This window comes from Chlorocebus sabaeus, chromosome 23 (assembly GCF_047675955.1).
Source record: "Chlorocebus sabaeus isolate Y175 chromosome 23, mChlSab1.0.hap1, whole genome shotgun sequence".
NCBI lineage: Eukaryota > Metazoa > Chordata > Mammalia > Primates > Cercopithecidae > Chlorocebus > Chlorocebus sabaeus.
Window position 1 is genome coordinate 1,269,876 of NC_132926.1, and position 12,840 is coordinate 1,282,715.

At 45.1% G+C, this 12,840-nt stretch overlaps 1 protein-coding gene across 7 annotated transcripts in view; it reads right to left on the reverse strand.

Annotated features, from left to right (window-relative positions):
- LOC103245133 (butyrophilin-like protein 8) overlaps positions 1-12,840 on the reverse strand; it is a 59,257-nt gene that overhangs the window by 45,086 nt on the left and 1,331 nt on the right. The window contains exons 2-5 of one of the 7 annotated variants that reach the window (XM_073010413.1): positions 10,398-10,465; positions 7,979-8,095; positions 6,655-6,910; positions 6,129-6,562 (exon numbers count right to left, since the gene is read on the reverse strand). The gene's annotated coding sequence lies outside the window, so the exon portion shown is untranslated. Of the gene's footprint in view, positions 1-6,128; positions 6,563-6,654; positions 6,911-7,978; positions 8,096-10,397; positions 10,536-12,840 lie in introns of all 7 variants that reach the window. The other 6 variants (XM_073010412.1, XM_008015571.3, XM_037992726.2 and 3 more) reach the window with 6 other exon arrangements.

Below are 12,840 nucleotides of genomic sequence, written 5' to 3' on the forward strand. Positions count from 1 at the left end.
CCAGATGCTTCTGTCCATTCTCCCAACACTTTTTTTTTTTTTTTTTTTTTTTTTTTGAGACAGAGTTTTGCTCTTATGCCCAGGCTGGAGTGTAATGGCGTGATCTTGACTCACCACAACCTCCACCTCCTGGGTTCAAGTGATTCTCCTGCCTCAGCCTCCTGAGTAGCTGGGATTACAGGCGTGTGCCACCACGCCTGGCTAATTTTTGTATATTTTTAGTAGAGATGGGGTTTCTCCATGTTGGTCAGGCTAGTCTCAAACTCCTGATCTCAGATGATCTGCCTGCCTCGGCCTCCCAAAGTGCTGGCCTCCCACCCAGCCTCTTTCAACACTTTTTATTTCTGTAGCGTTAACATTCCTTTGAACATTCTGTCTTTGTTTTTCACCCCTGTCTGCACCTCTGCTATTGGTGAGGGGCTCCTGGTCATCACAGTCACATGTGGACTCCCCTGCTCTGTACCTCCCAGCCTTTCTGCCAACAGCCTCACAGTATTGTCCCGGAGATTAAGTGAGGTAGGTATAATGTGCCAAGTCCCCTACTTGACACAGCAGGCGCCTAGCAGAGGCTGGGCTCAGCGAGTTAGTGGGGATGTTGGTATGTGCCTTCCCCTGTTTCTAGCAGAGGCTGGGCTCAGTGAGTTAGTGGGGATGTTGGTATGTGCCTTCCCCTGTTTCTAGCGAGGCTGAGCTCAGTGAGTTAGTGGGGATGTTGGTATGTGCCTTCCCCTGTTTCTAGCAGAGGCTGGGCTCAGTGAGTTAGTGGGGATGTTGGTATGTGCCTTCCCCTGTTTGAGTCCTGCCAGCCCCTTCAAGGGACTCTGCCACAAGACGGCAGAAACTCCGTCTGTCTGCCTTACCAGACACGCTACCCAGACTCACAGCTGACTGCTCAACACATATGCTGGCTCACTCACTCACAGCCAGTAATCCTGTGTATCAGGACTGAAATCTCCACACAGGCATCTCTCTTCTGCTTTCCTTGGTTACTGGGAAGCTGAATTCGTGGTCAGACGAAATGGAGGGCGGGAAGGAGGCATAAGAAGAGGGCGTTCTTTAAGTCCATATGCATTCTCCCACGCCAGCCACACAGGAGTGGAGAGGGCTTTATTTATAAAAGATATAAAAAGCAAACAGACTGAAATATTTAAATCCCACCAACTAGAAACAACTGATCAACACTTTGATAAATTTCTTTGTCACTTTTTTGTTCAGAGGTTCAGAATGGTTTCTGTGTATCTTTTTAAATACGTACATTGTTTACAGCATATTCAGCTTTTTATCCTGTTCTTTCTTTCCATGCGAGATTTTTCCACATTACTCTCATGCTGGCTGCCTCCCTGTTTTCAGCAAGCCATTGTTTCTCAGAAGCTAACACAATTCCTTGAGAAGTTTATGGCAGATACACTCTTAGGTACTGTCAAAAGACAAAATTACATAAATTTGGTTTAAGATCTAATTGGCTTTTATGAATCAGGGAAGCCTCTATTCTTCAAAATAGAAGGAGAGGTCCCTCTGGGCAATGGCAGAACTGTGGGCTTTGTAAGGTGGGACCGAGGAAACAGAACAATAGAAAAAAATCAGATTGGTTAATATCAGGTTACTTCAGGTTATTTTCTTGTAAGGTAAAGCACAGGGGACTTCTTCATGCTGCTGACTCAGGTAAACTGAGGTCTTTCCAATTGGTTGCTGTGAATTTCCTGTTTTCAGGAAAGAACAGTTAGTTTGGGGAGCTACCTGCTTCCTTAAAGTTTCAGTCTGTAGTCCCAGCTACTCGGGAGGCCGAAGCTGGAGGATCGCTTGAGGCCAGGAGTTCAGGCAGGTCAGGGCTGCTGAACCAGACCAATGGGGTCAGTGAAGACCTAGGCTGACACCATGTGTTAGTCAGGATTCTCTGGTGAAAGAGAGCCATACAGAGATAGAAACTGATTTATTTAAGGAATCGGCTCACGCAATTATAAAAGCAGCAAGCCTCGAGATCTACAGGGTGAGTCAGCAAGCTGGAGACCCAGGAGAACAGATGGTTTAGTTCCTGTCTGCGGGCTGAGTGAAATAGCCGGTGCCCTAGTTTGAAGGCTGCCAGGCGGGGGAGTTCCCTCTTACTTGGTGGATCAGCCTTTGCGTTCTTCTCAGGCCTTCGTCTGAATGGATGAGCCCACCCACATGAGGAGCAACAATCTGATTTCCTCGGTCCCCCAGTCTCATACAAAACACACCCACAGAAACACCAGAAGAATGGTGCCCAAAGATCTGGGCACCCTGTGGCCCATCAGGTTGACACCAAATTAACCAACACACCCGTCTGCCTACTCTGCCCTCATCAGCCAGCCGCCTTTAGGGCCTCCTGGGTGTTGCTTCATGGTTACAAGACCGGAGTGGACCCAGACATCACACAGGAGGACGCGGGGATAGGCAGTACCAGCCAGCTCTTCTCTGTGCTCTTCTGTCTGTTTGTTTTTTGTTTTCTTTTTTTTTTTTTGAGAGAGAGAGAGAGAGAGGGTCTGATTCTGTCGCCCAGGCTGGAGCGCAGTGGTGCAACCTCGGCTCACTGCAACCTTCACCTCCCAGGCTCAAGTGATCCTTCCACCTCAACTTTCCGAGTATTTGGGACCACAGGCACTCGCCACCATGCTTGGCTATTTTTTTGTTTTGTTTTGTTTTTTTGGTGTTTTTGGTAGAGAAGGGGTTTCACCATGTTGCCCAGGCTGGTCTTGAATTCCTGAGCTGAAGAGATCCTCCTGCCTCAGCCTCCCAAAATAAGCCACCACACCCGGCCCGGTTTTCTTTTTTAGTCTTAAAATCTCTCCCAAAGCTCATACCAGAGTTCCCCACACATCCCAATGGCCCACACAGGTCACCTGGCCTCCTTTAGCTGCAAACGGCGAAACTGAGTATCCAGGAAAGGAGAATGGGAGTCGCTGTGCTTGGCCATCTTACATCAATTCTGATTGGTCTGGGCGTATTGCTGCCCCCAAGTAATTCTGGGGCTCTGTCAGTCAAATAGAAGAGAAGTGGGGTGGCTACCGGGGAGCCAGACAACAGCATCAGCCACAGGTGACAGACGGAAATCCCGAACCAGTCCTGCTCTTTCGGCTGTGGGTCAGGGCTGAGCATAACTTCACCACGTGTGTAGAGAGTCTCTTGCCTTACTTTGTCAGGAGCTGATTCTCTGTATTATGCCGGGAGCTTTGTATTTTAATTCCCATATGGCGGCCTCCTTCTTCCTCCTTCTGTGTCTCATGGGGTGGGAGGGTGTCTTGCTGTGGACCCCATGGCCACAGCTGAATTGAAACTTCCCCCAGTGGAGGGTGGAGGTCTTGAGGCAGCATCCATCTTGGTGGCTGTTTTCCTCCCAAATCCCAGAGGCGAGCCAGCCATTCAGCACAGCAGGTGCCCCCGCCACAGTCGAAAGCCTCACACGGCTGGCTCTGGCAGATGTCCTGGATGTGCTCAGGTGACCCTGTGCCACCTCCCTGACCCGACAACCCATCCACGAACCAAGCGTCCCATGCTGTGCCCTGTCTAGGTCTATGCCGGGGCCATCTCTATGAGACACAGATGAAATATTGCTGTTTTCAGGATTCACATTTTCCATCAGGTTGTGCCTACACCTGTGAAGTAAAGTCCTGCAAGCCTAGAGTTTTCGATCTCTAACAAATGATGCAGTTCAGCTGCCATTCTTGGTATCCCAGCACCCCACCACCACCACCCCCCATCACACACACACACCCTGGTTGGCCTGACCCTTGGCATGATCACTGCCTGGCTTGGGGCAGAGCCTCTGTCAGTCGAGTTGCTACTGCCCTCAAGGGCCATACAACTTCATAATGTATACTTCATAGTGTGCTAAGACCCTGCACTTAATACAACTTAATATAATCCCTTGTATGTCTAGAGGCTATGCTACTAGGGAACTTGTGGTCTGGCTTAAAGTTTTATGACCTCTGAAAAAATTAAATGTACTTGGACATGACAAAAGCCAGACAGATCAATGTAACTAAATAGGTGGTCCCTGACAAGCCCTTTTGTAGATGATGATTTAATACTATAAAGTAGTTCAAAGCAATGGAGAAGTTAAATGAGTAAATGGTAATGGGGCAATCAGTTCTTTATAGGAGAGGGAAACTCAGGTGTTCTAAAATAAATTCAAGGGAGATCATTGTAGTTTTAAAATATGTCCACAAATTCTTTTATATTCCTGCTTTCAAGAGATGGAGTTTAGGTCCCCTTTCCTGGAGTGTGGGCTGGACTTAGTGATTTGCTTCTACTAGAGTAACACATGGCAAAAGCGATGGTGAGCAACTTCAGAGACTAGGGCATAAAAAGCACCACAGTCCTGTGTTGCCCTCTCTCTTGGATCACTTGTCATGCCAAGAGGACACTCAAGCAGGCCCGTGGAGGGGCCTATACTATGAGAAACTGAGGCCTCCCACCAGCAGCCACAGGAGCGAGCCAATTTGGAAGCAAATCCTCCAACTCCAACTGGGGTATTTCTCCAAATGACTGCAACCCCAGTCCACATCTTCACTACAGTCTCATAAAAGACCTGAGTCACAGCCCCTCAGTTAATATGCTTTCAAATTCCTAGCCCTATCTCCATGTGAGATAATAAATGTTTGTTGTTTTAAGCCACCAAGTTTTGGGGGCAATTTGTTATATGGTAATAGTTCACTAATTAAAAGACCAAAGGGAAACATATTTTAAAATTAATTTTAGAAAAACAGAACTGGGCGTTGGAGGAGAAAGGACCTCTAAACTTTAATGAAGGATTCCTGTATAACCTGAATGTGGGTTTTACCAGCTCACGCAACAATGAGGCCGCGCTGGCCACGTCGTTGAATGATGCCAGCTTGTGGCCAGAGTGCAGTGTGGCCACCGGGCGCCTTTTCTCCTTTTTGAAGTTTCCTGACTATGGCAAGACTGCCAGTATTCACCAGCTGTCCACGAGATCCTCTAAGCCCCAGCCTCCTCTGCAGTTAGAACGGAGCCGTGTGACCTGGTTCTGGTCAAGGAGAGGAGGTTTCAAATGACGTAACACACGTCTGGGCCCCTAAACATCCCATGGGCTCTTCCAGCCTTCTCTACAGTGGCAGTTCTGAAGGCCACACATTCCAGATATGATGGCTGCAGGATGGAAGAGGGCAAACTGACTGACAAGGAAGTTTACATGAAGAACAAACGCACCTTCTTGTCTTCGGCCACTGGGAGGGAGGGTGTATTTGTTACTGCAACCTCGTCTAACTATCCTGACCAAACCATTGCACTTTTCTAGCATCTCTGGGTCTTTGAGGTGCTCCATGTGTTCTCCAGGGCCAGTCCAGATTGTGTGTGTGTGTCTACACTGCTGTCACCTCCAGTTTAGTAACAGTGCTTTGTACAGAAAGTCAAAGTTCTAGGGACCCTGGTGCCCACCACACAGGCTGATATGAACGTAAGCCTTTCTTGTAATTTTTCCTTAGCCCAGCCACAACCAGACCTTCATGCTTCAGAAGTGTTACTGTTTGGAGAATAACCTGTCACAGGCTACCTTCCACACCCACAGGCCCTGAGCAGTCTCATGGAGCCCCTACAGGGCACTCCCTGCCAGCTCCTGACCTGCTCCCCGAGTGCTTCTCTGGACTCCGAGAGCCAGACCCAGAGAGAGGGAGGGGTCAACCACTGACCCAGCTAAGGCTGCACTTTTCAAGTCCTCAGATCCCATCCTAAGATCTTCTGCTTCCCAGGGAGACAGAGAAAGGTGATCCACTCCCCTCAGGAAGACTCAATACCTACAGGAGTGTGACCACAGCAAACCAATCATGAATACTCAGATAGTGCATGCTGTATGGCACCATAAGATCTGAGCCTCAAGACTGCCCAGTTGTGTGTCCTTAGACAGTTTTCTTACCCTCTGTGTTCCCCATCTGTAAAATGGGGATGTACACAGTGCTGTCATCAATATTGACAACATTCAATATATCAATATATACAAGTTCTAAGTGCCTTACGTATGCTAATTTAATTTTCACAACAACTCTGTGAAGTAGGTATTATTACCTATATTCCAGATGAGGGAGCAGAGACCAAAGATTACCCAACTGCCCAGTCCCATAAGCAACCCAGAGCCCAACACAGATTCAAGAAAGTACCTTGGAGCAGGTGCCATTTTTCAAGAACTCTCTGTCCAAGTTAGGGAACGACAGCTCCTTTGATTTTCTCCTTTCCCGAGGTCTTATGAAACTGTGAGTTAGTCCATGTGTACAAGAGGATGTCCAGCTTTCTCTCTTTTAAAACAAAAATGGCCTCCTCCTGCCAAGTTGGCAGAGGCCTGCATGGGTGGCATCCTAACAGCCTCCTGCTTGGTCTTGGCACTCTGTGGCTTGTGAACACCAACCAGAGATGAATATATCTTCACGAGGAGAACAAGCAGCTGGGCTTGAACCAGCAGGTGCCCAGGGCAGAGCATTTCAAAGATGTCAAAGATCCCAGCCTCAGAACTACCCAGCTGTGTGTCCTGGGACAATTTGCTTTCCCTCTCTGTTTCCCCTTCTGTAGAACAGGTGTATGTGCCTTCATCAAAGAGCTGTTGAGAAGATTCAATATGTCAATATATATATTTAAAGCATTTAGAAGAGTGCTTGCACAAAATAAGCCTCATAAAATTTTTGCTGTTACCATTTTAGATGCAAGTGTCAGTCAGGACTTCTGACATAGACACCTCCCTTTCCACAGGACCCAGAAATGAGAACAGTAGGAGGCTGCTTGTTCCTTCTAGACCTTTTCCCAGGGACCACGGGTTATCCCTTAAGAGCCGCTGGTAACAGGTTTCTCCAGGTTCATCCCACGTCCCTTCCAGCTCAACAGCGCCCCCTGCCACGCAGATTTTACACATCCATGTAAAGCTTCCAGGCATGAAAGGAAATTGTTGGTGCTAAAGGGCAAGCCAGAGAGAGAACAGCAGTTGATGGCCAATTCAAAAGGTGAATTTCTTTAATAAAGAATGTGTTCCCACAATGGACACAAACTCTACAAAACGTACCGAAAGACTTGATCTAAGGACACGACGGGCACTCCCTGGGAGAGATGGCTCAGTTGGGTAACACACATGACAGAAGAGTAAAGAAAATTAAACAACCAGACACTATTTGCTGCCTGCCAATTTAGAGAAAAAACAAACCTGCCAAAACCCAGTCCTGGGGAGGTGAGTGCGTAAAGAGCTTTCACTTACAGGTGGAAGCTCTATAAACTGAAATACTCCTTGAAGTTGTTTAGCAATCTGATGCAATTTAGGATTATTTATGTTTACATATAATTTTTGAATAAATACTATATTCTCGTGGTTCAAAATGCAAGGAGTATAAAAACGATATGCACTGAAAATTCTCCTTCCCACCCTTCTCTTCCAGCAACCCGGGTACCTCCTCACAGACAGCCCAGGTTAGTGGTTTCTGGTGCAAACTTCAGGAACATTTTTATGAACATACATAAGTATGTACACATTCATTTCACCCTTTCTTGTGCAAATTATAACATATTATAGCTTGGCACATTGATTTCTTTACTTAATATACATCTTGAAGATTTTCCATACCATTTTATAAAGAGGCCCCTCTTCCTTTTTTATGGCTGAAAGTAGTACATTGCATGCTCTTATGGGTTGAACTGTGTTCCCCCAAAATTCATATGTTTAAGTCCTAACCCCAGATACTTCCTAATGTGACCTTATTTGGAAACAGAGTCATCGCAGATGTATTTAGTTAAGTCGAGGTCATGGTGGCGTGAGTAGGTTAGGGCCCTAATCCAATAAAACTGGTCTCCTTAAAAAAGGGGGAAATTTGTACATACGCATGCACACAGTGAGAACGTGGTGTGAAGATAAAGGCAGAGATTGGGTGATGTGCCCACAAGCCAAGGAACGCCAAGGATTTCCATCAAACCAGCAGCAGCTAGGCACAAAACGTGGAACAGAATGTCCCTCACAGCCTCAGAAAGAACCAACCTTGCTGACACGTTGATCTCAAACATCCGGCCTCCAAAACTGTGAGACAATAACGTTCTCCTATTTAAGCCACATTGTGTGGGGCACTTTGTTACAGCAGCCCTGGCAAACTAATACCTGTGAATGTACAATAACTTATGTAATCATTTCTTTAGTTTGGACCTTTCGGTTTTCTCCATCTTTTACTTTAGAAACGCTATTGTGAATAACCTTTTCACACACCATTTCATGAGTGTGTGACTATACCAGCAGGACAGAGTCCTAGAGGAGAATTGCTGCGGCAAAGAGTACGTGCACGTCCATCCATACTGCATGCTGCCTTCCCTGGAGGTGGGGTCCATCAACACTCCACCAGCAGGGCGGAAGAATGCTTCCCCGCCATGCCGTCACCACCATCGCGTGGATCAAACTTAGGATCTTTGCAATTCTAATATGAGAAAGATTGTGTTTCCATGTAGTTTGGACTTGCATTTTTTTTTTTTTTTTTGAATCAGTTGTATAAGCTTTTCTGTGAGCCCATTTTTCCACTGGGTTGTTCATCTTTTCAATTTTGGAGAAGCTCTGTGTATCAGGGAAATTTGCCCTTTGGGATGTAACATGCAAATATTTTTTCCCAGTTAGTCATTTGATTTTTTTACTTTTCTTGTAGTGGTTTTGCCACACGAAAGTATTTTATTTTTATGTATTTGAATTGATCTATCTTTACTTTTACCGTTTTTGGATTTTGCGTTATAGTAAAAAGGAAAGAAAGAAAACAAAAACCCTCCCTCAGTCCAATATGAGCAAAGAAATCTCCTGCTGCTGCTGTTGTTTTTCTTTGTAAAATTTTACGGAAGTGGGAGCAGCCGCCATGACGGTTAGTGTGTACATTTCACATTTAAGTCTTGGATACACCTGGCATTGGTCCTGGTGTAAGCGCTGTGGTTTGAATCCAACTTCATTTTTTCCCCAATGCTTCCAGCTGTCCCTGCTGTCTTTGCCACTAGTTTGAAATGCCAGCTTCACCAGATGCCCAGTACCCATGACTGTTTAGGTCTATTTCTAGACTTTATACGTATGTCTCAGAATTATACCAGCTTAATTATTAATGTGCTTTAATAGTGCCTTGCATCATTCATATTTTTATAGGCATTTTCTGGCTAGAAACAAGCAAGAGCCTGTTAACTTGTCCTTGTGAACTTTAGAATCAATTGTGCATTGCAAAAGATTCTATTGCTTTTATTGGGATCATGACAATTATAATCTACAGGAAATGACTATTCTGATGTCAAGTGTATCCATTCATGTGAATGGAACATCCGAGAATCTTTCCGTAAGTTTAGTTCATCCTCTATGTCCCTGGGAGCACTGTAAATTTTCTTCATAGGGGTCTTGCACATGAGTCGTGAATTCCTGGGCATTTGGTCTTGTTTGTTTCTGTTGTAAATGTAGTCTTTCCTTCCATTATTCCAACTGTGGTTTCTATATAAGGAAACTTGATTTCTGTATGTTAATTTTGAAACTACACACCTTACAGCATTCTCATTTATTCTAGTTTTTTTAAGTTAATTCTTGTGAGTTTTCCAAAAATGAAATCTTAACTGCAAATAAGACAATTACATCTCTGCATTCCAATGTTTATATTCTGATTTCTTTTTTCTTTGTTTAATCCAGCTGCAATGGGAAATAATAGTAGTGATGGGTAACGACCTTGTCTAGTTCTTTACTCTGATTGCTTCCAGTGTTTACTTACTAAGCTTATTAGTCTTTCTAATTCCCTATTGTTCTTATTTTAAGACTCTTAAAAATGTTCTGTCTATTGAATCAGTGATTCCTCTTCTTGTCAATTATTCCAAGGAAAATACGATGAAAGCGTTATGCATGCTACTATCTAAAACAGCACTAATTTATTTTTTTAAAAAGACATACTTAGAAAAAAACCTCAGTGAGTCACGCAGAATAGTTAAGGAGACTGTAGTTTAATGGAATATCACAAAGACTAAAAACATGAAAAATGCTAATGTATATTATTTGTAAAAATGCTATATAAAAATACAGATATAGTATTATTATGACACTATCTGAAAAATACTCACAAATTGGTGACAAAAAAAGTTTACTAAGCTAAAGTTTACTAAGTAAGAAAATTTACCAAATTATGGGCTGGATGTGGTGGCACATGCTTGTAATCCCAGCACTTTGGTAGGCCGAGGCAGGGGGATCATCTGAGCTCAGGAGTTCAAGACTAGCCTGGACAACACAGTAAGACCTTGTCTCTATTTTTAAAAAAAATGAAAATTTAGGCTGGGTGCGGTTGCTCACGCCTGTAATTCCAGCACTCTGGGAGGCCGAGGCGAGTGAATCACCTGAGGTTAGGAGTTCAAGACCAGCCTGGCCAACATGATGAAACCCCATCTCTACTAAAAATACAAAAACTTACCTGGGCATGGTGGCGGGCGCCTGTAATCCCAGCTACTCAGGAGGCTGAGGTAGGAGAATCCCTTGAACCTGGGAGGAGGAGGTTGCAGTGAGCTGAGATCGTGCCACTGCACTCTAGCCCGGGCAACAGGAGCAAAAACTCCATGTAAAAAAAAAAGAAAGAAAGAAAGTTTACTATATTAAGAATAATTTTTCTGTTTTCCAGATTTAACATAATGAAGTGATATTATGGTACAGTGGGAGGAGAGATTTTATTTTAAAATAAATTTGCAGTTGGGCATGGTGGTTCACAACTGTAATCTCAGCACTTTTGGAAGCCAAGGTGGGAGGATCACTTGAGGCCCAGGAATTTGAGACCAGCCTGGTCAACACAGCAAGACCCTACAGCTCCAAAAAAATTAAAAAATTAATCTGAGGCTGGGAGCGGTGGCTCACGCCTGTAATCCCAGCACTTTGGAAGGCTAAGGTGGGCAGATCACCTGAGGTCAGGAGTTTGAGACCAGCCTGGCCAACATGGTGAAATCTCGTCTCTACTAAAATACAAACATTAGCCGGGTATGGTAGTGGGTGCCTGTAATCCCAGCTACTCGGGAGGTTGAGTCAGGAGAATTGCTTGAACCTGGGAAGCCGAGGGTGCAGTGAGTTGAGGTTGTGCCACTGCACTCCAGCCTGAGCAACAAAGTGAGACTCCGTCTACCAAAAAAAAAAAAAAATTAATCTGGATCTAGTGGTACACACTTACAGTCCTAGCTACTCAGGAGGCTGAAGCAGGAGGACTGCTTGAGCCCAGGAGATTGAGGTTGCAGTGAGCTATGTGATGACACCACTGCACTCCATCCTGAGTGACAGAGCAAGACCCTGTCTCTAAAAAAACAAAAACAAATTTGTGACCAAATCCAGTGGCTAAACACAGAGTGGGAATTAAGCCCTATGGGCATAGCTCAACATTAGTTTGTACTTAAAGTACACTCCAAAGGGAGGCAGATGAGCCCCCAAAGCAAGAGCAAACCAAGACAACCTCATTGCTGCACCTACTGGCCTCCTAGAGCAGTGCTGTGCAATGGAAATGTAATGTGAGCCATGTATGTGACTTCTGATCTTCTAGTAGATGCATTTAAAGTAAAAAGGAACAGGTAAAATTCATTGTAACCATGTATTTGATCTACCCCAATATAGTCAAAATATTATTTCAGCATGTAATCAACATTAAAAATTATTAATAAGATAGTTTACATTCTCTTTTCCTACAAAGTCTTAGAAATGTGGTGTGGATTTTCCATTTACAGCCCATCTCAGTTCACACTACCATAAGCCACATGTGAATAGTGACTGCCCTGCTGAACTCAGCTCTGACCTGTCGATATCCCTCAAAGACAGGTGTTAGAAAGGCAAGTGTGTGTCCTGTGTCTGTGTGTATGTGTGTCTGTGTGTGTTATGTAGACACAGGCCAAATGAAAGGTACCTGCAATATAACAAGGCTCAAGGAGGAAAAATCATCATCTAAAATAAAAAGTATCTGACAGGCATGGTGGTTCACGCCTGCAATTCTAACACTTCCGGAGGCCAAGACAGATTGGTCACTTGAGCCCAGCAGTTTGAGGCCAGCCTGGGCAACATAGTGAGGGCCCATCTCTACAAAAAATACAAAAATTAGTGGGGCTGTGGTGGCATGCACCTGTAGTCCCAGCTACTTGGGAGGCTGTGGTGGGAGGATCCCTTGAGCCTGGGAGGTCGAGGCTGCAGTGAGCCATGATCATGCCACACCACTCCAGCCTGGGCAACAAAGTGAGAGCTTGTCTCTCAAAACAAACAAACAATAAGATAAAATAAAACGCATCTGACTTAAGATGATTTATGTGGGTTTCCCATAATCCCTTCCGCACACATACCACCTTTCATGGAGCGAAGTGTTCCAACCTGGACGTGAATATTTTTCTGTCTTGCTGCCTAGAGGTAAAAACCCAGGCTTTGACTACCATGAACCTTTAAGGGCTGCTTTAATTCTGGAGGCCTGTGAGGACCACCCAAAGCTCCTTCTAGAGCTGTGCTAGCCAATAAGGCAGCCATAGCCACATGTGGCTATTTAAATTAAATGTAATTAAAAAATTCAGATCCTCAGCAGCACTGCCCACATTTCAAGGGCTCAACAGCTGCATGTGTCTCACTGTCCTTTGGGGGCAGCTCTAGGGGAATCACTTCCCTATCCTCTGCTGGCCCTGGTGCTCTCACCTAAAGCTGCAGGCCTGGGCTTGGGGCTCTGCTCCTCCTTAGAAGTGGCTGCTGCCTGTTACCTCGCCCAGACTTTCTTTGAGGTGGGTGGGGTGGTGGCATGAAGCCCAAATGCGGTCAAGGGCTTAGTGCTACAATGAAACGCCCATTCTCTCTACTTAAGTGAACACTGTGTCTCAGCACCCACATGTATGAAAACGAAAAATAGGCGTCCA